This window comes from Cornus florida, unplaced genomic scaffold, assembly GCF_030987335.1.
Source record: "Cornus florida cultivar Cherokee Brave unplaced genomic scaffold, ASM3098733v1 CherokeeBrave_3.0.0_Hap2_Chr01, whole genome shotgun sequence".
NCBI lineage: Eukaryota > Viridiplantae > Streptophyta > Magnoliopsida > Cornales > Cornaceae > Cornus > Cornus florida.
The window spans coordinates 77381827-77408684 of NW_026775571.1; the positions used below are offsets into that span (position 1 = coordinate 77381827).

A 26858-nucleotide genomic window follows, 5' to 3' on the forward strand; every position below is an offset into this window, starting at 1 on the left:
GTCAATCATAAGAATCTCCCTTTATATAAGGAGCCGGATACTTTAACTGTGGAGCAGGTTGTCGCTGCCATTTGCAACGTGGATGACCCTCATCGACCTTGAAGCTTTACCCTCAAATCCACCCTTCCGGAGCGAGTTTGGTTCCTTGACTCTGTTCTCAAGCATAATGTTTACCCCTTGGCACACAGCACCGAGCGCCGAGGCCTGATGTTGCAAGCCTTGTATGCCATGGACCAAGGCAAATGGTTTTCTGTCCCGGAACTCATTTGGGACACATTTATGCAGTTTTAGGACGAATGTATCAACGCACGGCAGCAGCGTCTTAAAAATCGGCCTTTGCCATTACCATTCTTCGTTATCAAGCTCTTGAAGCACAAAGGCTTCATTGTTCCTCCTCATGAACCACGGGGTAAAAAGATTAAAACTTTTTCTCTCTGCCGATGGACCAATGTTCTAAGCCATTCTCGGAACCCTCGGCTCGCTGCTCCTCATTTGCCCCACTCTCTATCTCCTCCTTTTTCTAAGGATGACCCCATGGTGGAAGACGCTAAAAGGGACGAGCCTCCTGTTGATCTTCCGCCAGACTAGGCCTTCATCCAGGCTAGTCTTGCTCGTATTCATGAGCGAATGGATCGTTTTGAGATTTCTTTGGCCGACTACACTCGGACTACTTCCGTGCCGAAGAAGACCGTCGTTTTGCTGCAGACGACCGCCGTGTTGCGGCGGAGGACCGTCGCGTGGCACAGGAGGACCGGCGTGAGACTCAATCTCTCCTCAATGCCATCTTCGCCCGTTTTCCCCCGGCCTCGTAGATAGTTGCCAGTGTTGGACTTTATCATTTTGTTTCGTATTTGTGTATGTTTCCTTTCTGTTTTTGTTTTACTTTTCAACTTTCGGATTGTGTTATGCACAAGTTGCTCTGGTTCAACATGATTGACTTTCAGTTCCTTTTGTAATCATGTTATTATGAATGAAAATCCTTTAGCAATTCTGTTATCTTCTTTTCATCAATTTTCCGTCCATATTTTACTGTTTGTTACTATTTTTGTCGTTGTTATGCCTTATCTTCGTGTCCCATTACAGGTGGCACATTTCAAGTTTGGGGGAAGCATTTTGCGCTTTTATATAGTTGGAAACCTTTGCCTTCGTCGCTCCACTTCGTCGATTTCAGCATTGTACAACCATTTTATGTATCATTTTTGAGTTAAAATAAATTGTCAACAAGCAACAAAGTTGTTTGTAAATTAATTCATGCCTTAGGGACTTCATTTAAAATGGAATTCAATGATTTGAAGACTTGTGTCTTGAAATTGGAAAAAGAAAGTAAAAGCCGCATGTTGTGAATCCAATCCACTTTCACTGAAGCTAGAGTTGATTTCCAGTCAAGAGATGACAATTGAGTTATTTATATAGACTAGGATGTTGATGCATGTATATTGAAATGTGTTTAACCAATTTTTGTATCAATGCTTCATATATGCATGGTAGTCTACTTAATGACCCCGTCTCCAGTCCTGTGTCTGTTTCGAGTTATATTTGAGCTATGTATATATTTCATTTTGCCATAGTTGATTTTGTGGAAGCATTCCCATTGTTGTCATTTCATTGAGTTTTTCATTTTAGTTTTGCTAAGCGACAAGCAAAATGTAAGTTCAGGGGTGTGATAAGGGCCAAATATTGCATATTCAAGCGCCTTTAGCTGCATTAGTTAAATCCATTATTTGATTATTCTTTATAAATTATCTTTATTTGCACGTTTTTATATATTTTCAGGTTCATTGGCCAAAAAGGAGCAAAAATGGTGTTTTATTCAATCTTTGAATAGCAATGTGCTCAATGCTAAGTTCTGGCAGCAGTGCAATCTGACTTTGCTTGCCATTTTTGACTGATCAAACTAGAGAACTGGACTTCAATTAAAACATGACATATTTAGAGCTTTGAATTAACTTTCTAAATCTTCAAACGGTTCATCATTTGGAGTTCGGAGCAGAAAGTTATGGCTGTTCTACCAAAGTAATGCAAAGCAGGTCAAGAGGAAGGAGTATACTGGTCTAACTTCGAGCGCTCGAAGTGCTTAGTTCGAGCGCTCAAACTATGGGTAGACTACTCTCCTGGAACCATCACTTCAGCCCACTTGCACCTTGTTTCCCTCATCTCTGATTTCCATCTTTATGGGTTGGTTGGAGATGTCTTTTGGTGGGGTTTTGAGCCTTGTTTAGTGGAGAGGAATGTCTACAAAAGGAAGAGGACCACACATAACATCATATCTCATCCTTGCAAGATTGCTAGGGAGAAAAAGAGGAGGAAAAAGATAGAGTTCTTGAAGCCAAGGAAAGGGAGCTCGAAAATGGAGGTTGCAACCAAGCTTATTCCTTCTTCTAAAGCTTCCATGGGTAACTAAACCTCCATCTAGGGAGGTAATGAGGCCCCTCCCTTGTAAGTATGTTCTAATTTAGGCTATATTTTGGGGATTAAAATGTATATTCTATGGTCTTTTCATAACCAAAAGCACTTCATTTCTTGTAATGAATGTTGATATATGTATGGATGATTTCTTTAAGTTGATTATCTTGTTTTCGATGATGTCTTATATTAATCATATTGCTCAAGTTTTCATAGTAAGAATGGAAGCAAGGTTATGAAATGGTTTAATGGCATGTTGATAAAGGTTTTGATAGATCATTGCTTAGGTGAAACCTTTGATGATTTATGCTTATTTCTTACCTTCATGTGCTTCATCATTTTATCTAGGGCTTGATAGTCTTTCATTCAAGTAAATGTGGTTAAGCTACACCTTAGTTAGGTAGTCTAAACATGTTAACCTTTGATGGATCATGCTTGCTTCAGATTTAATGAACTTCTTGAGGATATTATAGCAACCAAGTGTTGCTATGTATCATGACCATAATATATATTGTTTTTCCCCAATTTAGCTCTAATCCAGCATGTGTATAGGGATGGAGGCGGATTCACTTCCCTAGTCCTCTTTACTTGTATTTCATCTCCTTTCAACTCTTGCAAACTTTTATTTTATGCATCTTAATTTCATAGTTTAAGTGACAACCAACAAATCCTCTATGAACACCCCTATCATTCTAAAAAGGCTCTAGACACTTAGGTTGCCATAGATTAGCGCAGTCCCAGTGGTTCGACTTACCCGACCAGTAGCCCTATTTTACAATGATTCGTGCTATTGTGAAGGTTGATTTATAATTATAATCGACTCAACCGATCAGTCATCAGAAGTAGTTTTAAGGGTATTTTTGGGATAACGAGTGGAGTTTGTATATTGGTTCGTTGAGCGGTTTTGTAACCCCTATTTTGTGGGCCTTAGGGTATTTAGTGCAAATTATGCGAGGCGCTACTAGTTGGACCTATCGTGTATGGGATCCAACAGTTTTTTTGGTGGAATGTCTCATGTTGATCGTGTTAGTTCGATTTTATGTATTGAATTGGTTTTGACCTGTGTTAAATGTTTGGTTAAAGGGCTTGTGCCTCGTGTGTTGAGTATGTGGCGTTAGATCGTGGTATATGGCGATAGCGAGTTTTGTTTGGCACGAGGGGTGCCTTTGCATTCCGTTAGTTATTGCGAGGAAAGGGTTATGTGTGGTTGTGATCACTATTCGGTCGAGGTTGTGTTGGGTCACAAGCATAGGGTTGCGAGTGACATGAGACGTGAGATTCTTCGTATAGCGTATTGCATGGGGTAGTCGGAGATGTACACTGTTTTTGCATCCTTTCGTCTTTTTCTTATGAGGTGGGTTGATTTCGGGAACGAAATCTTTTAAAGTTAAGGAGATTGTAATAGTTCTATTTTACATCGTTTTCTATTTTTTGAAATTTTTTGATTTTCTGAGGGTATTTTCGTCTTTTCTCATTTTGAGTGCCGGACACCGTGGGGTGTGCCGGGTGTGTCCGAGAGTTGGTTGGGACATTTCCCTGAGTTTTGGACTCTTAGAAATGCATCGGTTGCCATTTTGACATTTTTCCCTTTTTCGGGCCGGACGGTCCCGGGTGGAACCCACTTTCAGAATTGTTGCGTACGGGGGTTTTGGATGGGTCTATTTGCATACCATTCATTTTATTTAATGTGTTTTATATGGCTACAATGTAGATTGTATATATGTGTGTGTGTGTGTGTGTGTGTGTGTGTGTTGTGGTAAATTAAAAGTTAAAAAGATTTTTTTTTTTTAAAGTGAGTGGGACCCACTTTTATTTCATTTTAATGGCCTGAAGGCCATACCCACCATCAGATTCTCTCACTCTCTCTCACTCCTGTAGGCTCTGTCTCTCTCTTTCCCTTCTATTTTTCTTTTTCTTTTATGCAAAATTTCAATCTTTGATTTTTTTTTCAACCCTTGGAATTTTTGGGTGTCGTTTGCGACAAATCGGAGAACACGATTAATCATTTGGTGCAGTCTAGGGATTTTGAATTTTTGGACCCATTTTGGGGGTTTTCATCCTTCTTGAGGTAGGGGTGTTTAATCCATAACGTCTTGGATTTTAGTGAATTATTCTCCATGTTTTGTTATCTAGCATGCTATAATTGTGATGAATTCCTTTAATATGATTCAATTGTTGTATAGGAAACTTATGATTATGTGTATTGTTATTATTATGTGAGAAAGTATGCTTATGTGTTTATATTTCATGCCTATTGTGTTGTATGTGTTGAATTTTGTGATTTGAAGGCATGATATAAAAATTTAGAGATTTTCTACAATGCATGTATATTGTGAATAATTAATTTGCCTTGGATGAATTTTTTTTTGTAGCATGACATTTAAATGTATAAAACATTCATGAACTCATTGGAAAGAAAAGGGGAAATTGGCTTTGAAAGAAATAAAAAAGAAAAATTGGCCTTTGAAAAAAAAAATATAATAATAATAATAATAATAAGGGGATTTGAGAAATGGTTGTGGAAATAGAGGGTAACATTGCATGACATTATGTAATATCCCTAATTTTAAAAGAATAGTTCTCAATATTTAATTAATTGTGTAAATGCATTTTACATTCATTATTTATTTATTTGACTATTTGTTTAATTGTTTAATTATTTACTTGAATTATATGTTTATTTAAATTGTATGCTTATGTGGAAATTGAACTAATTGTGTTGTTTGAATAAGTGTTTGGCTGTAATTAATTGTTTAAGTTAAATCAATATTATTTGTTTAAATTAAATGGTTATTTTATTTTTAAGTGTTGGGCTTCGATAGTAGTAATGGACCAACCGTTTGGGTCTCATGAACTACTTAATTAGGAGTTTTAAATGGGTACAGTTATTACCCATGGATAGTTGTTTATATATATATGGGGATATATGTATATTCATGGATATTTTATTGATTAATATTTCGAGTGATTAATACTAATAATTATAGTTAGTTGTGTGTGTGTGTGTATATATATATATATATATATATATATATATATATATATATATATATATATATAGCTATGAGTTAATTGTATATATATATATGTTTTTTTTTTTCATCACGTACACACTTTTTATTCTTTTATTTTTATTTTTTTTCATTTATTTTCGTTTCCCTTAAGTTAGCAGACTTAAGGTGCAATTAGGATTATGGTTGATTTTGTATATGCCTATATATATACATAGTGTTGTCTGCCTTAGAATTCATAAAACCTTTTTCACGCCACCTTATAGAGGAGAGTGGCAGCAGAGAATTGAGAGAGAAAACCGTGAGGAAAGAAGGGAGAACTTGGTCGAAGCTCAAGGCTGAACCAAGGGAAAAAGGAATGGGGTCTACTTGTGGGTTAGAACCCGAGCAGTAGGAGGTTTGACGGCAATTATAAGTCACTGAAAAATCTGGGAAGACGACGTTGAGATTTTAATCCGAAATCTCAAAGGCAAGTTCTTTCTCTTACTCTTTCCCTTAGACTTGTGTTCTGTACATGCCTAGGTTAATTCCAGGACTAATCAGAGATTAAATTGACCATGTTTACACGATTAAATTGATTTAAAACTGTTCTTATGTGTTGTTTATGTGTTCTTGATTAATCTGAATTTTGTTATATGCAAATTTGTTTTAATCTATGTTTATGATGCATATTAACTGTATAAAATTAATTGGAATGGTGCAGGACATTGTTTAGACTCTTAGAACCATCAACAATGGAGAATAGAGGGATTGGAACTCATCGGAGACGAGGAAGATAATGCAGAACAGGTTGAGAGACGGCTTCTAAAAGGATTTAGTACGGCTCTCAGAGGAGAGAGCCGACTCCATGTAGAAGGGAGCCGGCTCCCTTAGGTCGAGAGCCGGCTCTCTCTTGGAGAGAGCCGGCTCCATGAGGGTGAAAGTCAGTTCCCATTGGGGGGGAGTTGGCTACCTTGCTGGAAACTCTACGGGAATGGGTTTTGGCTACTGTTTTGGGTATTTGGGGTCTTTTGAAGTGACTTAGACTGTATTGGGGGTTTTAAATGGCTACCCTAAACATTGTTAAAATCCCAGAACGCTAAAATCTATACCTTTATGATATGGAAGTAATCAATATGAAATTACAGTTAAATTTGCATGTTGATTTAATGATTAATTCATTTATTGAAATTGTTCTAAGAAATTTCATGGATATTATATAATGTTTATTATGTATTAGCAGTAATAAATTCAGTTAATTGTCTGACTATTATTATGTTTATCTCTGGATGTAATTAATGATTGTAATACATAATTACGTCTTCAATTATAAGATCTTGTGGATGATATGCACTGGTATGGGACGGTGGTATATTAAGGACGGATTAGTTCAAAATGCTAAGTCCTACCTATTCTAGAATAAGGGAATAGATTAACTATAAAATTTTAGTCCTACTTATATTTGTGTCAGGTCAATGAACAGTTGAATGACATACCTTGTTTTCAGATGGATTTGTATAAATATGATTATGGTACTATGATATGAGCTTGAGTCTCAGGATCATGGTTAGGGCGCGTTTATTGCCTAGAATGGATAACTGGACATAGTAGACATCTGGGTACCCTGGTAGGTCTAGGTATACATGCCTACTTTATGTGCGATTTGCATGTTACCTTCTATTCAGGTTGAGATAGACCTATAGTCTAGCGAGCGTCCTATAGTGTGTATTTATATATATATATGGACTATTTAGCTATTGTTGAGTTGTCTAGGATGTATCTACGTATCGGGTCTCTGTTTGGATTATAGTAGAGTGGAACTTGTTCGTGGACCTAACCCACTATTATTTTTCAGGCGTTTGATAGTTCTAGTCTTAGAACTTGTTCGTGTTGAGTAGAGACAATCACTCACTCTTCCGACTACGTAGGGTTTTTTTTTCATGTTTTAGTTTTGGATTCTCTTTCAGTTTAGTTATTTAATTACAGTTGGGATATTATTAGGGATTCACTAGATGGATTCCTGAGTTGTAATAAATATTGGAGGTTTTGGATTTAGTGGATTATTTAATTAATATTTTGAGGATTTATTAGTTAGATTCTGTCAGCTTATTTAATCATTATTATTTAAATTCTTCTTGTAGTCTATGCTTGTTTATATACTTAATTATTTGGTATCCCTCGGATCTGTGCTCGGACTTGATCACCCGTGGCTTTAGAATCGAGGGGCATCATAGTTGGTATGAAAACCCTCCGGGTTCAAGTGTTTCTAGGGTTATTTCGTAATAAGACTTCCACATAGCGTATTCTCTTATTTAGAGCTTAAGTTTAGGATTCGTTGTATTCCTTTACAGTTCGTTTTAAATCGTGCTGATATCTGTCTTTTTATGTTAACAGAATGGTTAACGCTAGAACCAGACGGAACAATAGGAAGCGAAGGGAAGCAGCATGTAGGCAGCAAGATCTTCTACATCGTCAGCTAATGGAGGAAGAATAATAATTGCTTGGGTTTCAGGATGATGATGGTCAGTTATGTGTAGAGCAGGAGGAAGTTCAGCAGACTCAGAATCAGGGTTGAGATCCAGAATATCCTCCTCATCTCAATGACCGCATTACCTGGGCTATAGATGCAGGTGTAACAGCTGCACTTCGGAATCAGCCACAGGTTTAGCAGACACCTATACCAGCACCAGTGGTTCAGACTGATCCTTAGGAAAAGGCTAGGAGTTCTTTCACAAAGGGGAGCCCACCTAAGTTCACAGGCTCCACTGATGTGAAAGCAGCTCACCAGTGGAAGAAGGACATCGAGAGACATCTTCGCATGGTTCAATGCACAGAGGCTCAAAAGCAAATGCTTGCTACCTTCAAGCTGGTCGGTGATGCACTCCAGTGGTGGGAGTCAGTTACCACCGTAGAGGAGAGGACTTTATTGACCTATGAGCAGTTCAGTACTCGCTTTAATGAGAAGTACTTTCTATATGCAGTTAGGACAGCTATGAAGACAGAGTTCCTTAATCTAGATCAGGGGAACATGACAGTGGCAGAGTATGAGCAGCAGTTCACGCGCTTATCTCTTTTTTCTCCAGATGAGGTGGATACAGAGGAGAAGAAACGTAATAGTTTCATTAAGGGATTTATGTGGTCTATTAAGCGGGTTATTACGGGTTGTCCAATCTACACTGCTTGTGCTCATGTGGTAGACGCTGCATTACAGTAGTATCAATTGACCGTGGACTTCAGACAGGCTAGAGGTGAGAAGCAGGGTGATAAAAACTCTGCTAATCAATCAGCTGAGAAAGGGAATGGCAATGGACACTGACACAATGATAAGGGCAAATTCCAAGGATAGCAGTCTTGGAAGAAGCATAAGGGTAATTCAAATGCTCACAGGAATGGGGCACCTATTCGGAGGCAGCAAGATGGGGGACCACAGGCAGGATAGGGTCAGCCATAGACTAACCAACAGAGGAGGTAATTTGGCATTTTCCAGGGAAGTTGTTACACTTGTGGAAAGTTTGGTCACACTTCCAGGCAGTGTCCTAAAGTAGGATAGTGACAGGAACAACATGTGCAGTAGGGACAGAGGGCACCATTACCTTTATTCGCTCCTCAGATTCTACGGATTCAAGGACAGACATATCCGGCTTTACCAGCACCGCCACAGCCTTAGGGACAGGCACCGCAATAGTTACATTATGGCAGGGTGTTTAACCCATGCCATAGGATGTTTAGGCACTTCAGGCTGTTAAAGGTATGTTTCCTATTCATGGTACACAGGGTCGTGTTTTATTTGATACGGGTGCTATACATTCATTTGTATCTAAATCATTTGTTGCATTATCTAGGATGACAACACGAGGATGCGATAGACCTCATGGTATTTCTACACCTTTAGGCGATACTACCATTTGTGATGGGCTTGTGACACTAGATATTAGTAGACTCAGGTTTCTAGCCAATCTATTGGTCTTGGACATGCACACTTATGATGTGATACTTGGAATGGATTGGTTATCTCACTACTATGCCCAAATTAATTGTTATGATAGGTCTATTGTTTTCACCATACCTAGTCAGGATATGTACGTCGTCGCTATGCCACATTCTAATGGGGTTACTAGCACATATTTGTTCTATATGGAGGAGGATACTAATGAGTAGATTACTGTGTCACTGGATAGCATACCAATTATACAGGAATTTTCGGATGTTTTTCAAGAAATTCCAGGGTTGCCACCAAGTTGAGAGATAGACTTTATGATTGACTTAAATCTAGGTACTATGCCAATTGCTAGAGCACCATACATGATAATACCAGTAGAGATACGAGAGCTGAGGGATCAGATTCAATAATTACTCAGTCAGGGTTTTATTCGTAGGAGTACTTCACCCTAGGGAGCACCACTTTTGTTTATGAAGAAAAATGATGGTTCACTTCGTCTGTGTATAGATTACAGGGAGTTGAACAAGGTTACTATTCATAACAAGTATCCTTTACCCAGGATTGATGATCTTTTTGATTAGTTGAAGGAAGCTACATATTTCTCTATGATTGATCTGCATTCTAGATATCATCAACTTTGGGTTCTGGAGTAGGATGTTCCTAGGATAATATTTCTCACTAGATATGGTTCTTATGAGTTTCGGGTCATGCCTTTCGGATTAACTAACGCACCAACAGTCTTCATGGATTTAATTAACAAAGTCTTTAGGGTTTACTTAGATCAATTTGTCATTCTCTTCATTGATGATATTTTGATTTATTCTAAGTTAGAGGACGATTATGCTAGACATCTTCGCACAGTGTTGCGAACACTTCATCAACACCAGTTATATGCCAAGTTCGAGAAATGTGAATTTTGGCAACTAGAAATGAAGTTTCCGGCTCACGTAATGTTAGGGGAATAACGGTAGATCCAGCCAAGGTTTCAGTAATGGTAGAGTGGGGATAGCCTACTTCACCTACCGAGATTCGGAGTTTCCTCGGATTGGCAAGATACTATCATCGATTCGTTCAGGATTCTCGAAGATAGCGGCACCACTCACTTATTTTACTAAGAAGGGTGTATGGTTCGTGTGGGATGAATACTGTCAGAAAGCTTTTGATGAGCTAAAGAATAAGTTAACTTCTGCGCCGATTCTGTCTACTCCATAGAGTGGGATAAAGTATCTAGTTTACACAGATGCTTCTTTGCAAGGTCTTGGGTGTGCGTTAAAGTAGGAAGAATGACCAATTTTGTATAAATCTCGTAAACTTAAGCCTCATGAGCTTAATTATCCAACACATGATTTAGAATTGGCAACTATGGTCTTTGCCTTACGCATTTGGAGGCATTATCTGTTGGGAGAGTTCTTCAAATTATTTAGTGATCATAAGAGTCTGCAATATTTGTTCACTTAGTGGGAGCTGAATATGAGACAGCACAGATGGTTAAAGTTTATGAAACACTATCATTTCTCTATACAGTATCATCCAGGGAAAGCAAATGTGGTGGCAGATGCACTCAGTCGTCGACACTATACGAGTCTTTATGCTTTATTCACTACTGAGTGGAATACTTTAAAGACAGTTAATGAGTTGTCTGATACTTTTATGGCTTGCATGGTAGTTACACCTTCTATCATTCACAAGGTCCTGAAGGCACAACTTATGGATCAGCAGTGCATTGATAAAGTTGTAGAGATAGCTTCTAGGGAGGTTCTATTTTACTATGTTGGGATTGATGGAGGTTTGAGGTACAAAAGGTGTTTAATAGTACCTTCTAATGATGATTTAAGGAAGGATGTGATGTCTGAGACTCATCATTCTGAGTTTTCTGTTAATCCAGAATGAGACAAAATGTATCAGGATATGAAGCGGCAGTTTTGGTGGACAGGTATTAAGAAAGGCATTGTTATTTTTGCTTCTCAATGTAGTACTTGTCAGATGGTTAAGATTGATTATCAGAGGCTGCCAGGATCTCTACAGCCACTACCTATACCAGAGTGGAAGTGGGAGAGCATTTCTATGGATTTTATGGAAAAATTGCCTAATTCATTCAAGGATCACAATTCCATTTGGGTCATCGTTGATAGGTTAACTAAATCAGCTCATTTCTTCCCTATTCGCATTGACTTCACTTCGGAGCAGTTGGCGAGACTTTACATTACAAAAATTATGAAGTTACATGGCATTCCGTTATCTATTATATCGGATAGGGATTTGAGCTTTGTGTCAGGATTTTGGAAGAGTTTTCAGCAGGCTTTGGGTATAGAATTGCATCTTAGCACTGTTTATCATCCTCAGACTGATGGTCAGACCGAGAGGGTTAATCAGATCATGGAGGATATGCTTCGTTCTTATGTTCTTGACTTCAAGGGCCACTGGGAGAATTATTAGCCACTTGTGGAGTTCGCGTATAGTAATAGCTTCCAGAAAACTATTGGAATGGCACCGTTTGAGGCATTATACAACTGACCATGTCGATCTCCTATTTGTTGGATGGAGGTTGAAGAGAGTAGATTTTTAGGTCCTGAGTTCATTAAAGATACTTTTGAGAAGATCGCTCTTATTCGGGATCGCGTGCGTACTGCCCAGAGTAGGCAGAACAGTTCTGCCGATCGTCATACTTATGCATTGGAGTTTCAGTTGGAGATCAGGTTCTACTCAAAGTGTCTCATATGAAAGAAGTAATGCACTTTGGGGAGAAAGGGAAGTTGTCACCGTGGTTTGTTGGTCCATTCATAATTACGGATCGAGTTGGAGCTGTGGCTTATCGGTTAGCATTTCTGGACCATTTAGATCGTGTGCACAATGTGTTTCATGTTTCCATGTTGCGAAAATTTCTGTAAGATGAGGATTGGTATCAGGATATCGATGTTGGTGAGATTGAGTTGCAGCCGGATGCAACATATATGGAGCCACCGTGTCATATTGTAGACCGTCGGGATCAGATTCTTTGCAATAAGGTTATACTTTTAATGTCATTTGCTCGCAGTTTCCTGAAATATTGGAAGAGGTAAGAGCGAATTTTGAGGATGGAATTCCTCTTGTTAGGGGGAAAGAATGTAATACCCCTAATTTTAAAAGGATAATTCTCGGTATTTAATTAATTATGTAAGTGCATTTTACATTCATTATTTATTTATTTGGCTATTTGTTTAATTGTTTACTTAAATTATTTGTTTATTTAAATTGTATGCTTATGTGGAAATTGAACTAATTGTGTTGTTTGAATAAGTGTTTGGTTGTAATTAATTGTTTAAATTAAATTAATATTATTTGTTTAAATTAAATGGTTATTTTATTTTTAATTTTTGGGCTTGGATAGTAGAAATGGACCAACCGTTTGGGTCTTATGGACTACTTGGTTAGGAGTTTTAAATGGGCACAATTATTACCCACGGATAGTTGTTCAAATAGATATGGGGATATATGTATATTTATGGATATTATATTTATTAAAATTTCAAGTGATTAATATTAATAATTATAATTAGTTGTATATATATATATATATATATATATATATATAGCTATGAGTTAATTGTGTGTATATATATATATATATATATATATATATATATCGTCACATACAGACTTTTTATTCTTTTATTTTCGTTTCCCTTAAGTTAGCAGACTTAGGGTGCAATTAGGATTAGGGTTGGTTTTGTATATGCTTATTGTAGGTGCAAAATTTCCCTCAATAAAAGAAATTAAATGAAATAATACAACTCACTCAAAATAAGCAATAAGAATACTCAGAGAAAATTGTATTTTGCTCGATGATCTTTATTGGAGGTCTAGGCCTCTATTTATATACAAAAAGGTGGCGGAATTATGGTAGGACTCGCATTGCTTGTCCTCTAATTCATTCCATATACAACATTATTTGCAAATAGAGTTCTTTCCTTTTCATAATTCTTTCCATGCCAAACTTTCCTTACATAAAGCTTTCCTTCTATGATGAATCCTTTGATCAGCAGGACTGGTTCCTTCTTTAAATGAATTTGGGGCGAATGTATCTTGGTCTGAATGACTTTGTTAATGGGCCAGAAGTTTAACATTAGCGACCTTAGGCTGTTGGTGTCTTTATCCGGGCTTGAACAGGGTTGGGCTTTTGTTGTCCATCAAGAGATTTAAATAAAACTTCTATTGTGGCTACGTAGATGACTTTTATTGGAGAGGGACTTTTCCCTCTACACTTTGCCCCCAATTCCCTCTTTAATTGGACTACGGCTCCTAATTAAAAGGAAATTGAAGTTGCACGGTTGCCTACTTTGCAAAAGGCAGTTCAAGGAGAGTCAATTGCCATTCTGTTGCAAGACTTACTTCAAGACTCGTTTTTGCTCTCACTACGTCTATTGAGTTCTTCAATTCATCATGTAAACAGGTTAGTTCTTTAGCTACTTCTTTGATCTTGTATCATAAGCACCTCACCCACTTACGATGACTATATAGAGGCTGTAGATTCTAAGTCCACACCTTCATCTTTCCCTATTCTCATTAGGGTCGTCCTCCTAGGGTTTCTGACCCTATTGAATCCGCAAACGATTCAGTCAATCATATAGATGCTCCTTAACCTTAAGCTGAAGTATCTACTTCTGGATCAGATAGTGTCTTCTCTAAAGAGGAGAGAATGATGATTTTATCTATTCGGCGTCTTAAGTTCACCATTGAATCTATAATGGAGGAATTTGAGATCCCTGAATGGGTAGAAATTGTTGAATACCCTGGGGAAGGTGATTTTAGTTCCGGCGAGGGTGTCAAAGAGAATGAATTGCTCTTATCGGTTGGGCACCTCAACACTCTTCAATTTCCTCTTCACCCCTTCTATCACTTGGTCTTCAATAAGTTAGGTCTTGCCCTTCTTCAAGTAAACCTTAACTTTCTTCGAATAGTCTCAGCGCTTTTGGTTCGCCGAAGACTAGAGAGTCTTGACTTGACTCTCGCCGACCTATTGATTACCTACACCATCTTTGGCATGGGACTGAACTTGGCCGTTTTTATTTTACTTCCTCTCTTCAACAGAGAATATGTAGGGACCTTCCTTCTTCTGAGAAAAAATGGAAAGAGCGGATGATAATTGTTAAAGGGAATTAGGTTATGTCTCAGTCGAGCAAACTCTCAATCCCACGCAAATTTGGGAAGTTAGGTATAGAATATTTTTCCTCCCTTCATGACAAGTGCTCGGGTTGCTTCCCATGTCGAGTCTTACTCTTTCGTCACACTTATGAATTTCTTGGTGTTTTTTTTCAATAACCTTCCCCTCCCTAGCAGCTAAGAATAAGCTCTCCTTTCTCGAAGAATAGGTTTAGAGTGATCCCCTATCCGTTGAGGAGTTTCTCCCTTTGTACAACTTAAAATAAATTGTTTCCAGCGCTGCAGCAGCCGACCTCATGGATTTGGCCCTTTCTTCTTTTGACAGCTTCTCTCTTACTGATGATGAGAGGAAAAGAGCTGAAGCTCTTAAGAAGAAAGCGGCAGAAGATCATCATCTCGTCGTTATCCACTCTACTGAGCATGAGAAGGAGGTTGACGAACCTCCTCTGAAGAAGACAAAGTAGAACCCCCTTCCATTAGTAAGGGTAAAAATGTCTCTAAGAGTAAAGGGAAGAAGGCTAATGAAGTTGACCCAGAGGCTAAGGTTAGGGATTACATCCTAGCTGAGGCTGGAGAATCTTGGAGGCCCATTTTTTCCAAAGCTGACAAGTCAATTCTTCACTCTGGAGATTCCATTGTTACAGACCCTTCTGCGGCCCAGGCAATTGCACGGGGGGTATGGCTACCCAAAGATGAAGAAATTATGAGCGACATGAGGCTAGACTAGCTTCTTCCTTCGGCTTCAGTTCGCGCTGTGGAGGTTTATTCTTTCCTTTCATTGTTAGTTTCTTAGCTTTCTTTCCAATCTACTTATACTGTTATTTATTATTGTTGAATGTGTAGAACCTATACCACACTTTAAACCTATTCTTACACTTTGAAAAGCCTTAATATTACTCTGGTTCATATGATTGAATTATTTAAAACAGTGTGTGTTCTCGAATTATAAACTGCTCATTTTAACCTCTCGTTGCATAATTCTTGTTTCGATTGTTGACGATGAATGTCTAAGGCATTAAACTATTTCTAGATCATACTGAGACATAACTTAAACTAGTAGTAGCCTTAATAATTTAGGATGGATGAACTGGACGTCGCCGGAGAAGACACAGTTGAAGGAAGCAAGCAGAACGAAGGAGAGGAGGAAGGAGGCGGCTCTAAAATATTTTGGAGCCAGCTCGAAGTTATTTGGAGGCAGCTCCAAGTGAGTTGGAGCTGGCTCCATTTTGTTTGGAGGCGGCTCCAACAAGGTTTTTCCAGTTTTTAATGTTTCGACGACCGTTTGGGCTGCGAGGGTTGGATTTTGGAGATTTCAGATCCTGTTAGAAGGTATAATTGGGGTTTTCAGTATGTTCTAAGGCCATATTAAAGTTTCCAAGGGTTAGTTAACGTGGATTAAAACACTGGTGTTTAAAGTAAAACAATGCATAAATTGTTACATGCAAATATGGTTACCGTTTTTGGAGATGTAGAGGTTTAATTGCCTATGATTTAATTTGCAGTTTATAGTGGATGGTTACACCATACTAGTCATGGAACAGTGGTAGGAATAATCATACTTAAACTTTAATCACTGCTAGCTACGGATTAACTGACGTATAGAATTTAACGACTTGTTTTAGTTAGTGTTGGTTTGGTATAATAGTAAGCATATGAATCTGTATATTCTGTTATGCTATCTTGGATTTAAATTGATATTTATATGTATGACATGAATGATCAATTACTGGAACTTAGTTGCTCAGTTATGCTTAATGGGAATCTAGTTGCTAAATATACAGTATTATGTTTTATAAACTTACTGAATATCTTGGAATAGTTTAAAGTGAGCATGTTAATTCTGATAATGTTATTATTATGCTCATAGTGGATTACAGAATGGATTATACCTGTTCTCCGTATTTTAATTTTATTGGAGAATCATGGAAAGAATTAAATTGCTTAAATTAATTTAGCAATTGTTTAGACTATAACATGATTATAAAACTTATTTAAATGCATGATAGAGTTGTTGATTTATTAAAACTGATCTATGCATGCTCTGGATGCTGGTTGTTGAACTATTAAGCCATTTCTTGCAATTACATGGTTTAGATCTTGGATTTAAATTGTTGAAACTTTAATCATTGTTCTGTAATGATATGGATATTTGGATTGTATGCATCGGTATGGGACGGTGGCATACTAGGGATAGACTGATTCAAAATACTCAATCCTACCTATTTTGGAATAAGTGTACGAGTTATAAAAACATAATTCTCCTTATATTTAAGTCTGTGTTGTTGAATAAGCTGAACGACTTATTGGATCTCTTATATAAGTCTATGTAGTTGAATAAGCTGAACGATTTATTAGATTTCCTATAGATGGATATGAATGGATTTTAAATATATTTTTATGGTACCACGAGATGAGCTTAAGTCTCAGACTTATTGGTTAGGGTGCGAATATGCAGTGTAGCTAGATATGAGAGGTTGAGGTATACCCTGTTAGGTCTAGGTACTCATGCCCACCTATGGGTGCGTTTTCATATGTTGCCTTCAATTCAGGTTGAGACCCTCTCCATAGTCAAGTGAGAGTCCTGTAGTGTGAATATACATACGTATGGACTATTAGCTATTGTTGAGTTGCATAGAATGTATATGCGTATCGAGTCTCTGCTTGGATTGTAGTAGGTTAGAACTTGTTCGTGGGCCTGACCCACCTCTATTTTTCAGGTACTCATCAGATCCAGACTTAGACTTAATCGTGCTGAGCAGAGACTACTACTCACTCTTCCGATGATGTAGGACTTTTCTCTATGGTTTACTCTGGTTGTTCTTTAAGTAGCTTTCTTTTTAGTTGGATTATTATTAGGGGTCCATTAGAGATGGATTCCCGAGATGTATTAGAATTGGAGAAATTGGATGTATCAGATTAATTCATTATTTATAAAATTTTATTCTGAGGTTTTCAGCTTTGGATTATTATTCTAGTTTCATTTTAGCAGTTTTATTTATTCTTGTTTTCTTAATTGTATTCTATGTTCGTTTATTACTAATTGGTTTGATATCCTTGGGTAATCGGGCGTGGGCCTGGCCAACCCGCATCTGGAAATCTGGGGGTATCACAGGAAGGGTCTGGCTCTTCGGGCTTATCTTTATACGCAAGGATGAAATCGGCCAATGCCTGGCCTTTGTGTGACACCTTTGGCTCATAAGATATATGAAAGGAACTGAGTTCGATTGCCCACTTAGTTATTCTTTCGGATAAGTCTGGCTTGGAAAAAATAACTCGTATAGGGTAATTGGATAAGACTACAACGATATAAGACTCAAAATAGTGCTGAATCTTCCTATTTGCATACACCAATGCTAATATAATCTTCTTTGCTTTACTGTACCTCGTCTCAGCATCTGTCATCGTCTTACTTGTGTAAAAGAGTGGGTACTGATTCTTTCCTTCTTCTCTGATCAGTACGGCACTTGTGGCTATGCCGGAGATTACTAAGTACATGATGAGAGTTTCACTAGGCTTTGGAGCGGACAGAATTGGAGGCTCAGCCATATAACTCTTCAATTGATTGAGAGCAGTTTGCTGCTGAGGTCCCCGTATGTCTTTGTTCTTGGATCTTATTGCATCAAAGAATGGTTTACACTTATCTGATAACCGAGATATGAAACGGCTGAGAGCCGTTATTTGACCAGTCAGAACTTGTACTTCCCTGCAAGTTTTTGGTTCCTGATTTTGTATAAGAGCCTGAGCCTGAGCCTGAGCAGGGCTTACTTCTATTCCTCTCTTTTTGACAATATGGCTGAGGAACTGCCTTAAAGAGACTGCAAAGGAATACTTGGAAGGATTCAACTTCATGTTATACCTTCTCAAAATGTCAAAGACTTCCTGGAGGTGCTTGGGATGATCCTCTTTCTTTACACTTTTGACCACCATATCATCGATGTTGGCTTCAACCGTCCTACCCAGCATCTCGTCGAAGATCTTGTTAGCATGTCGTTGGTAAATTGCCCCAGCATTCTTGAGTCTGAAGGGCATAACTTTGTAACAATAAGTGTCTTTCTCTGTTATAAAGATGGTTTTCTCTTCATCCTCTGGATTCATAGGGATCTAGTTATACCCGGAATATGGATTGAGGAATGTGAGTCTCTCATAGCCAGTGGTAGTGTCGACCATCTGATCTATCTTGGGTAGTGGAAAGCTATCTTTAAGGCAACCCTTGTTGAGATTGGTAAAGTCTATGCACACTCTCTATTTTCCATTCTTCTTTCGAACTACCACCACGTTCAAGAGCTATTGTGGATAGTGCACTTCTTGGATGAAGCCTGCTTGAAGCAGTTTGCTTACTTCTTCAGCAATGATTCGATTACGCTCAGGAGCGAACCTTCTGTGTCTTTGCTTAACTAGTTTAAACACCGGATCCACCTTCAGGCTATAATATGAGATTGACGGGCTGATTCCTACCATATCCAAATGATCCCAGGCAAATGCATCTACGTTCCATCGAATGACATCAACTAATGCTTCTTTCTCTTCGATTGTGGGGGAAGAGCCCATATAAGTGACTTTCTAGGGATCGCCGATGATAACTTCGACAGCCTCGAGGGATTTATTGGTAGGCTTTGTAGTTTTAGCTTCATCCTCTGCTTTCAAGTACTTGGGCAGAGGGCTCCATAATTGCTATTTGGAAATACTTTCGGGGGTCGCAACTGGCTGGGACTGCTTGATCATCTTCTTTGCTTCATTCAGTGTCAGCATGTAGCATTCTTTGGTGGTGACTTGATCTCCCCAAGGATTAATAACCTCCTTACCATCCGGAGACAAGCATCACATCACCTGATCAAGGGTAGACGGAACCCCATTCATTTGGTGGATCTAACCTCTTCCCATAATGAGATTGTAAGAATGATGGATTTATGTTAGAACAAAGTTTTCCTTCAATGTCCTTTTCGCTGCAGTGACAGATAAATCAATTACCCCAAGAGGGTCCACCTTTGTGCCATCGAACCCCATCAAAGGATTAGAGGTGGGCCGTACTGATGATGAAGGGATCTCCGGTTGCTCGAAGACTGCCTTTGTGATAATATTGGCGTTGCTACGAGGGTCCACCAAAACTCTTTTGATCATACAATTTGCCACCAGAAGACTTCTAACTAGCGGATCCTCATAGGGAAGATAAACTCTGGATAAATCTCCATCACCGAACCCAATACTGATACTGCCTGAAGCGATAGTGTTTACTAAGGATAACTTCCTTAGCTTGTAGGCTGCCCTGAGTCTGGACCGGTACACATCTTTTGACTCTTGGTCGTCCTCTGATCTCCCATGTATTGCATGAATGGCTTTTACTTGATTGCCCTCCACTTTCTGAGGGTTGACCTCCCGAGGCTTCACATACTCTTTTGGTGTGAGGTAGTCCACCAACTCACCTCTGGTTATCATGTTTTCCACTTGCCACCTAAGGGATCTGCAATCATTGGTTGTGTGCCCGTAATCCCTATGGTAGGGGCAGTGCTTGCTCTTGTCCCTTTGCCCTAAGGGTTGCCTCATTGGCTGAGGTGCTGCGAATCTCACCTTGTTTTCTTGGAATAGCTGAGCTAAGGTGATACGAAGAGGTGTGAACCTTTCCTCTGTCTTTTGCCTCTTTCCAGGTACCTGAGCGATCGGTGCTGAGGCATGCTAGCTTTTTTGACCTTTTGAACTTGAAACTTTCTCCCAAGGCTTATTGTACATTGTGACGAGGGTGGCATGCTATGCTCAGTGGGCTATATTCTCCTCAAGTCAAATGTAGATTTGTGCCATAGTATTGAGAGTCTACATGTCTGGAGGGGAATATTTGACTAGGAAGGTATGGAATTTGGTACCCTGAATCATACTGATCTTGAATGTCTCAATAGTAGTCTTAGGATGACAATCTGCTATTTCCGAGGCCTCCATGTTAAATCTAGATAAGTAATCTTGAAGTGTTTCCCCTCTCTTCTGTCTTATGGTGAAGAGGCTAGAGATGGTTTTCTTCAGCTTCTTGTTTCCACAGTATTGTGCTAGGAACATAGCATACAAAATTTCATAGTTCGGGATGGACTTGTGTAGCCTATTCTTGAACCATTCTGATGCGGCCCCCGTTAGGCTAGTTGGGAAAACCTTACACATGAATGTATCATTATGATTATCCAGAGCCATCTTCTGTGAATAGTGGTCGAGGTGACGAGAAAGATCCCCTGTACCATCAAACTGAGTCAAAGAAGGCATGGTGAACTTCTTAGGCCTGTCAACAAGGTATATATCATCGGTAAACAGAGTTTTCACTAAAGAGTTCTTATGTTCCCTGGCCATCTTGGCTGGCGTCTAGATCCTCAAGAGCCTTTTCTCATCAAAGGCGTCCTGGACACCAGCGCCATTCAGAATGCCATTAGTCCATACCGTAAGCTTACAGACTTGGCTTGTTCATCCTACATGCGATGAGGATGATTGCCTGAAGCAACCGCTTCGGTTCTCATCCTCTGCTCTTGCTGAACGTCATTAGGCTGAACCTTGTTAGTCCGACCATCATTGGCTTGAGGATCGTTGACCGGAGGAATGTTGCGGTTGAAGGGAGGTGCTGTTGTGTCACCTGGTGGTGGCTGTGGTGTTACCTGAGCCATAGTTGCCTGAAGAGTATCATTTTTCTGTTGGAGCAAAGCAATCTGGGCCGTGCTGACTTCGTTCGCTTGACGAAGTGTTTCGAATTGGGGTAAGAACTCTTCTCGCATCTTTTGCATTAATTCTATCTGTTGGTCGGCCGTTGTTGCAGATCCTCTGGTTGACATTCCAGATCGTAGTAACATAAACTATTTGAAACAATAGTGGGAGTATATTTCTATATGATTCCCACAGACGGCACCAAAGTGTAGGTGCAAAATTTCTCTCAATAAAAGAAATTAAAAGAAATAATATAACTCACTCAAAATAAGCAATAAGAATACTTAGAGAAAAGTGTATATTGCTCAATGATCTTTATTGGAGGTCTAGGCCTCTATTTATATACAAAAAGGTGGCAGAATTATGGAAGGACTCGCCTTGCTTGTCCTTCAATTCATTCCATATATAACATTATTTGCAAATAGAGTTCTTTCATTTTTATAATTCTTTCCATGCCAAACTTTCCTTGCATAAAGCTTTCCTTTTATGATGAATCCTTCGATCAGCAGGACTGTTTCCTTCTTTAAATGAATTTGGGCCGAATGTATCTTGGTCCGAATGACTTTGTTAATGGGCCAGAAGTTCAACATCAGTGACCTTGGCCTGTTGGTGTCTTTATTCGGGCTTAAATAGGGTTGGGCTTTTGTTGCCCATCAAGAGATTTAAATAAAACTTCTATTGTGGCTACGTGGATGACTTTTATTGGAGGGGGATTTTTCCCTCCACACCTATATATATATACATAGTGTTGTTTGCCTTAGGGTTCATAAAACCCTATTCACGCCACCTTGTAGAGGAGAGTGGTAGCAGAGAATTAAGAGAGAAAACCGTGAGGAGAGAAGGGAGAACTCAGTCGAAGCTCAAGGCTGAACCAAGGGAAAAAGGAACGGGGTTTGCTTGTAGGTTAGAACCAGAGTAGTAGGAGGTTTGACGGCAATCATAAGTTGCCAAAAGTTTTAGGAAGACGACGTTGAGATTTTAATCCGAAATCTCAAAGACAAGTTCTTTCTCTTACTCTTTCCCTTAGACTTATGTTCTGTGCATGCCTAGGTTAATTCCAGGACTAATCAGACATTAAATTGACCATGTTTGCATGATTAAATTGATTTTTAAACTATTCTTATGTGTATTTTATGTGTTCATGATTAATCTGAAATTTGTTATATGCAAGTTTGTTTTAATCTATGTTTATGATGCATATCAACTGTATAAAATTATTTAGAATAGTGCGGGGCATAGTTCAGACTCTTAGAACCATCAACAATGGAGAGCAGAGGGATTAGAACTCATCAGAGATGAGGAAGATAATGCAAAATAGGTTAAAAACCAGCTCCCAAGGGGTGAGAGCCGGCTCCCAAAAGGATTTAGTACGGCTCTCAGAAGAGAGAGCCAGCTCCATGGAGAAGGGAGCCGGCTCCCTTAGTCTGAGAGCCGCTCTCTGTTTGAGAGAGCCGGCTCTATGAGGGTGAGAGCCGGCTCGCATTGGGGGGGATCCGGCTCCCTTGCTGGAAACCTTACGGGAATGGGTTTTGGCTACTGTTTTGGGTATCTGGGGTCTTCTAAAGTGACTTAGACTGTATTGGGGGTTTTTAATGGCTACACTGAACATTGTTAAAATCCCAAAACGCTAAAATCTATACCTTTATGATATGGAAGTAATCAATATGAAATTACAGTTAAATTTACATGTTGATTTAATGATTAATTCATTATTGAAATTGTTCTAAGAAATTTCATGGATATTATATAATGTTTATTATGTATTAGCAATAATAAATTCAGTTAATTTTCTGATTGTTATTATGTTTATCTCTGGATGTAATTGATTATTGCATTACATAATTATATCGTTAATTATTAGATCTTGTGGATGAAATGCACCGGTATGGGACAGTGGCATATTATGGACGAATTAGCTCAAAACGCTAAGCCTTACTTATTCTGGAATAAGGGAACGGATTAACTATAAAACTTTAGTCCTACTTATATTTGTGTCAGGTCAATGAACAGTTGAATGACATACCTTGGTTTTGGATGGATTTATATAAATATGATTATGGTACCATGGTATGAGCTTTAGTCCAGGATCATGGTTAGGGTGCATATTTTGCCTAGGATGGATAACTGGACATAGTAAACATCTGGGTACCCTGGTAGGTTTAGGTATACATACCCACTTTATGTGCGATTTGCATATTACCTTCTATTCAGGTTAAAACAGACTTATGGTCTAGCGAGCGTCCTATATATAGTGTGTATTTATATATATATATGGACTACTTAGCTATTGTTGAGTTGTCTATGATGTATCTACATATCGGGTCTCTATTTGGATTGTAATAAAGTGGAACTTGTTCGTGGGCTTGACCAACTATTATTTTTCTAGTGTTTGACAGTTCCAGTGTTAGAGCTTGTTCGTGCTGAGTAGAGACAGTCACTCACTCTTCCGACTACGTAGGGCTTTTCTTCATATTTTTGTTTTGGATTCTCTTTTAGTTCAGTTATTTAATTACAGTTGGTAAATTATTAGGGGTCCACTAGATGGATTCCCGAGTTATGATAATTATTGGAGGTTTTGGATTTAGTGGATTATTTAATTAATATTTTGAGGATGTATTATTTAGATTCTGTCAGCTTATTTAATCATTATTCTTTAAATTCTTCTTGTATTCTATGTTTGTTTATATACTTAATTGTTTAGTATTCCTCGGAACTGTGCTCGGACTTGATCACCTATGACTCTAGGATCGAGAGGTATCACACATTGCAACCCATCTCACGGTATATTCATTTTTGACTTGGGTTGTTGATATTAATATTATGGTTATTTTCTCCTTGGCATGGTATGATTCTAATTCCTGTATTTCTATTCGTTATGTGGATTCACGGGGTTTCAAGAGGTGTACCTTTGTCACTTCCTACTGAGCTTTTAGCTCACCCCATTATTTAACATTCTTTTCAGGCTCGGGAAAAGGAGTGGCGGATGACAATCCACCACAGCTTTAAGAAGGAATTAGAACTTTTGTTTATCACGCCTTTTCATGTAATTAGGAACCAAGCTCCTTTTGTAAAGTTGTATATTTTCAACCTTTGTAAAACTTTGATTTTGCTTCAAGAACTGCAAACTTGTTTTAATAGTAGTTTAACGCATGTAAAGATGTTATCTAGAAACTTCTTAAAGCTTATTTAAGACTAGAAATGATGAATGGACACTAAATACGGATATATTTGACTTAAGTGACCTCGGGTTCAGGAAAGGACCCGGTTAGTAGTCCGGATTCACAGGTTCGGGTCGTTACAGAAAGTCAATCAGACCATAACTAGATCAGAGTGAGAATGGGCACTCACAGCCTCCAACCATCATGAGAATGTAGCTGCCACCTCTTTCTGGTGTGCCGAGATAGGGGGAAATACTAACATAATAATAATAAATTGGGGCATGGTTTAAAGAGTATAATCTTGTTAAAATACTATATCTCTAGAAAAAAAATTCTATAACCACATTGGGCACAAACTAAGACAAAATTTTAAAAAAAAATTAAATTAAATTAAATTAAATAGCATACCGGATCGAAGGTGCTGCTATCGATGGTGAGGAGAGTAGTCTCATCAACCTTTGGCTTATAGACGGCGAGTTGAGCTTTACTACCAGATTAAGAGAGCCGTTGATCACAAGGTGATAACTAAGTCTGATTGAAAAAGAATGATTCTCTTGAAGAAAATGCAAGACCAAAGCTAAACCCATCCCATCTCTGAATCTTTGCATCTGAACAAGGATCAAATACACCATTTCTATCCAATGCATCTGCACTAATCACTATCTGTTGGAAACGGGGGCATTAAAAAATATAAACTTTGGATGAGATTTGGAATAGATTCCGCTAATAATTTTTTGCGGATCTCTAAACGAACGCATTTCTCTCCGTAAGGAGATGAACGTGGTATATTTACTTTCTCAAATCCGTTTCCGGATGAATGAGAAATTAGCTCCAAAGTGTGGTGTTTTGATAAGCTTAAATGGGTATGCAAAATGTGTGAAGTGTTTGTCCCACACGAAAAAAATGTTGAAACAAATTGAAATTTAAATAAGCTGAGTTTAGGATTTGGGCTTGAGCTTGGGCCTAATTTTCAAGTCCAGATTATTCTTTTTGGGAATTTTGGATTGGGCCTAATTTTAGGCTGGGCTTATTTAAATGGGTTTCACAAATGGGTGGGTTTTTTGGGTGGTTGGTTTTTTGAAAAAAAAAAAAAAAAAAAAAAATTTACTTTTTAGTTTTTCTAAAAGGTTACACCTTTTAAATTAAAAAATCATATTTTAGTTTTTTCTAAAGGGTTATACCTTTTAAATTAAAAAACCACTTTTTAGTTTTTTCAAAGGGTTACACCTATTTCCAAACCATCATAACCCATGGTTGCACCCACTTGAAAAGGCACATTGCAACCTATTGGAATGGATGTGTCTATTGGTGAACAAACACCATGTGAACCATTGCAACCTATTAGAATGGATGTGTCTAGTGGTGAATAGACACCATGTGAACCATTGCAACCTATTGCAATGGTTGTGTTCAATGATGAAGAGATGCACCCAATCTGAAAAGGCATTTTTGTTTCTATAAATACCTCCCTTTGGATCATTTGCAAGTTGTTCATTTTTCATTTTCTTCTATCTCCTTCTCTAGACTTGAACCCAACCCAAGTGGGTTCAAACCATAGGTTAAGTGGTCCGAACCACTTAGACCCCAATCCAATTTTATCGAGCCATATTAAGATTAATCCGAACCATTTGGTTCAGATTGCACCAAATTCAGTATTTATATAGTATAGATGCATTTTTGAGTCAGAGAGAGTATTACACGGAAGAGGTTTGCCGTATCCACAAGTTTGTAGTGCTGCTACTAGTGGATGTAGTCCGTTGTATCCTAGGAGATAGACGTCACTAAGTCCGTTAGCACTATAGCGGGGCGAATCTGTCTTAAGGACATAGTATCCAATACTAGGCTCGGTCCAGGTTTTTTATTTATTATTATTATTTTATTGCTTTATTTTGCATATTTAATTAAATATAGAGTTGCATATTTAATTAATGATTTCTTAGCATATTTTAATTAACTCATGACATATTAGTATAAGGTTTGTTATATCTTAAATATCATATGAAGCATATATTTTAGCAACACTATCATCATCATAATCACTGCTATTATCAGTGTCACCATTGTTGCTGTCGTCATGGAAGCCACTCAATTGATGTTTATTAATCGATCTGTTAAGTTGTTTACATCATTAACAACTTCATCAAAAAGAGAAAAAAAAATAAACAAAATCAATTCTTGAAAACAGAAATGGCGATTAAAATTGATAATAAGTAATCTTTTTCAAGAATTAAAAACAATAATAAAGGCCTTTATATTCGTGTTGTTTACACTTTACACCAACATGATATAACAAAATCTAATTACACATATCCCAGCAACACAAATGTTGCCCTGTTTATACAACATGTATATACGTTATATTCAAATCCAAAGTTTCTAAAAGATCAAAGAGGACGAAACTCACAATAATCTGTATGATCCTTGAGCAACGCAATCAGCTGATTGAATAATTCTCCTCTGCCAAAAACTTCCCTTGATATTAGTTAGTATGGATTTTCATTAATTTCCTCAATGATTTTGATATTAGTTAGGATGGATTTTCATTAATTTCAACAATGA

At 38.1% G+C, this 26858-nt stretch overlaps 1 pseudogene; it reads right to left on the minus strand.

The window, feature by feature from the left end:
* LOC132275418 (uncharacterized) overlaps nt 1-26858 on the minus strand; it is a 66135-nt pseudogene that overhangs the window by 37466 nt on the left and 1811 nt on the right.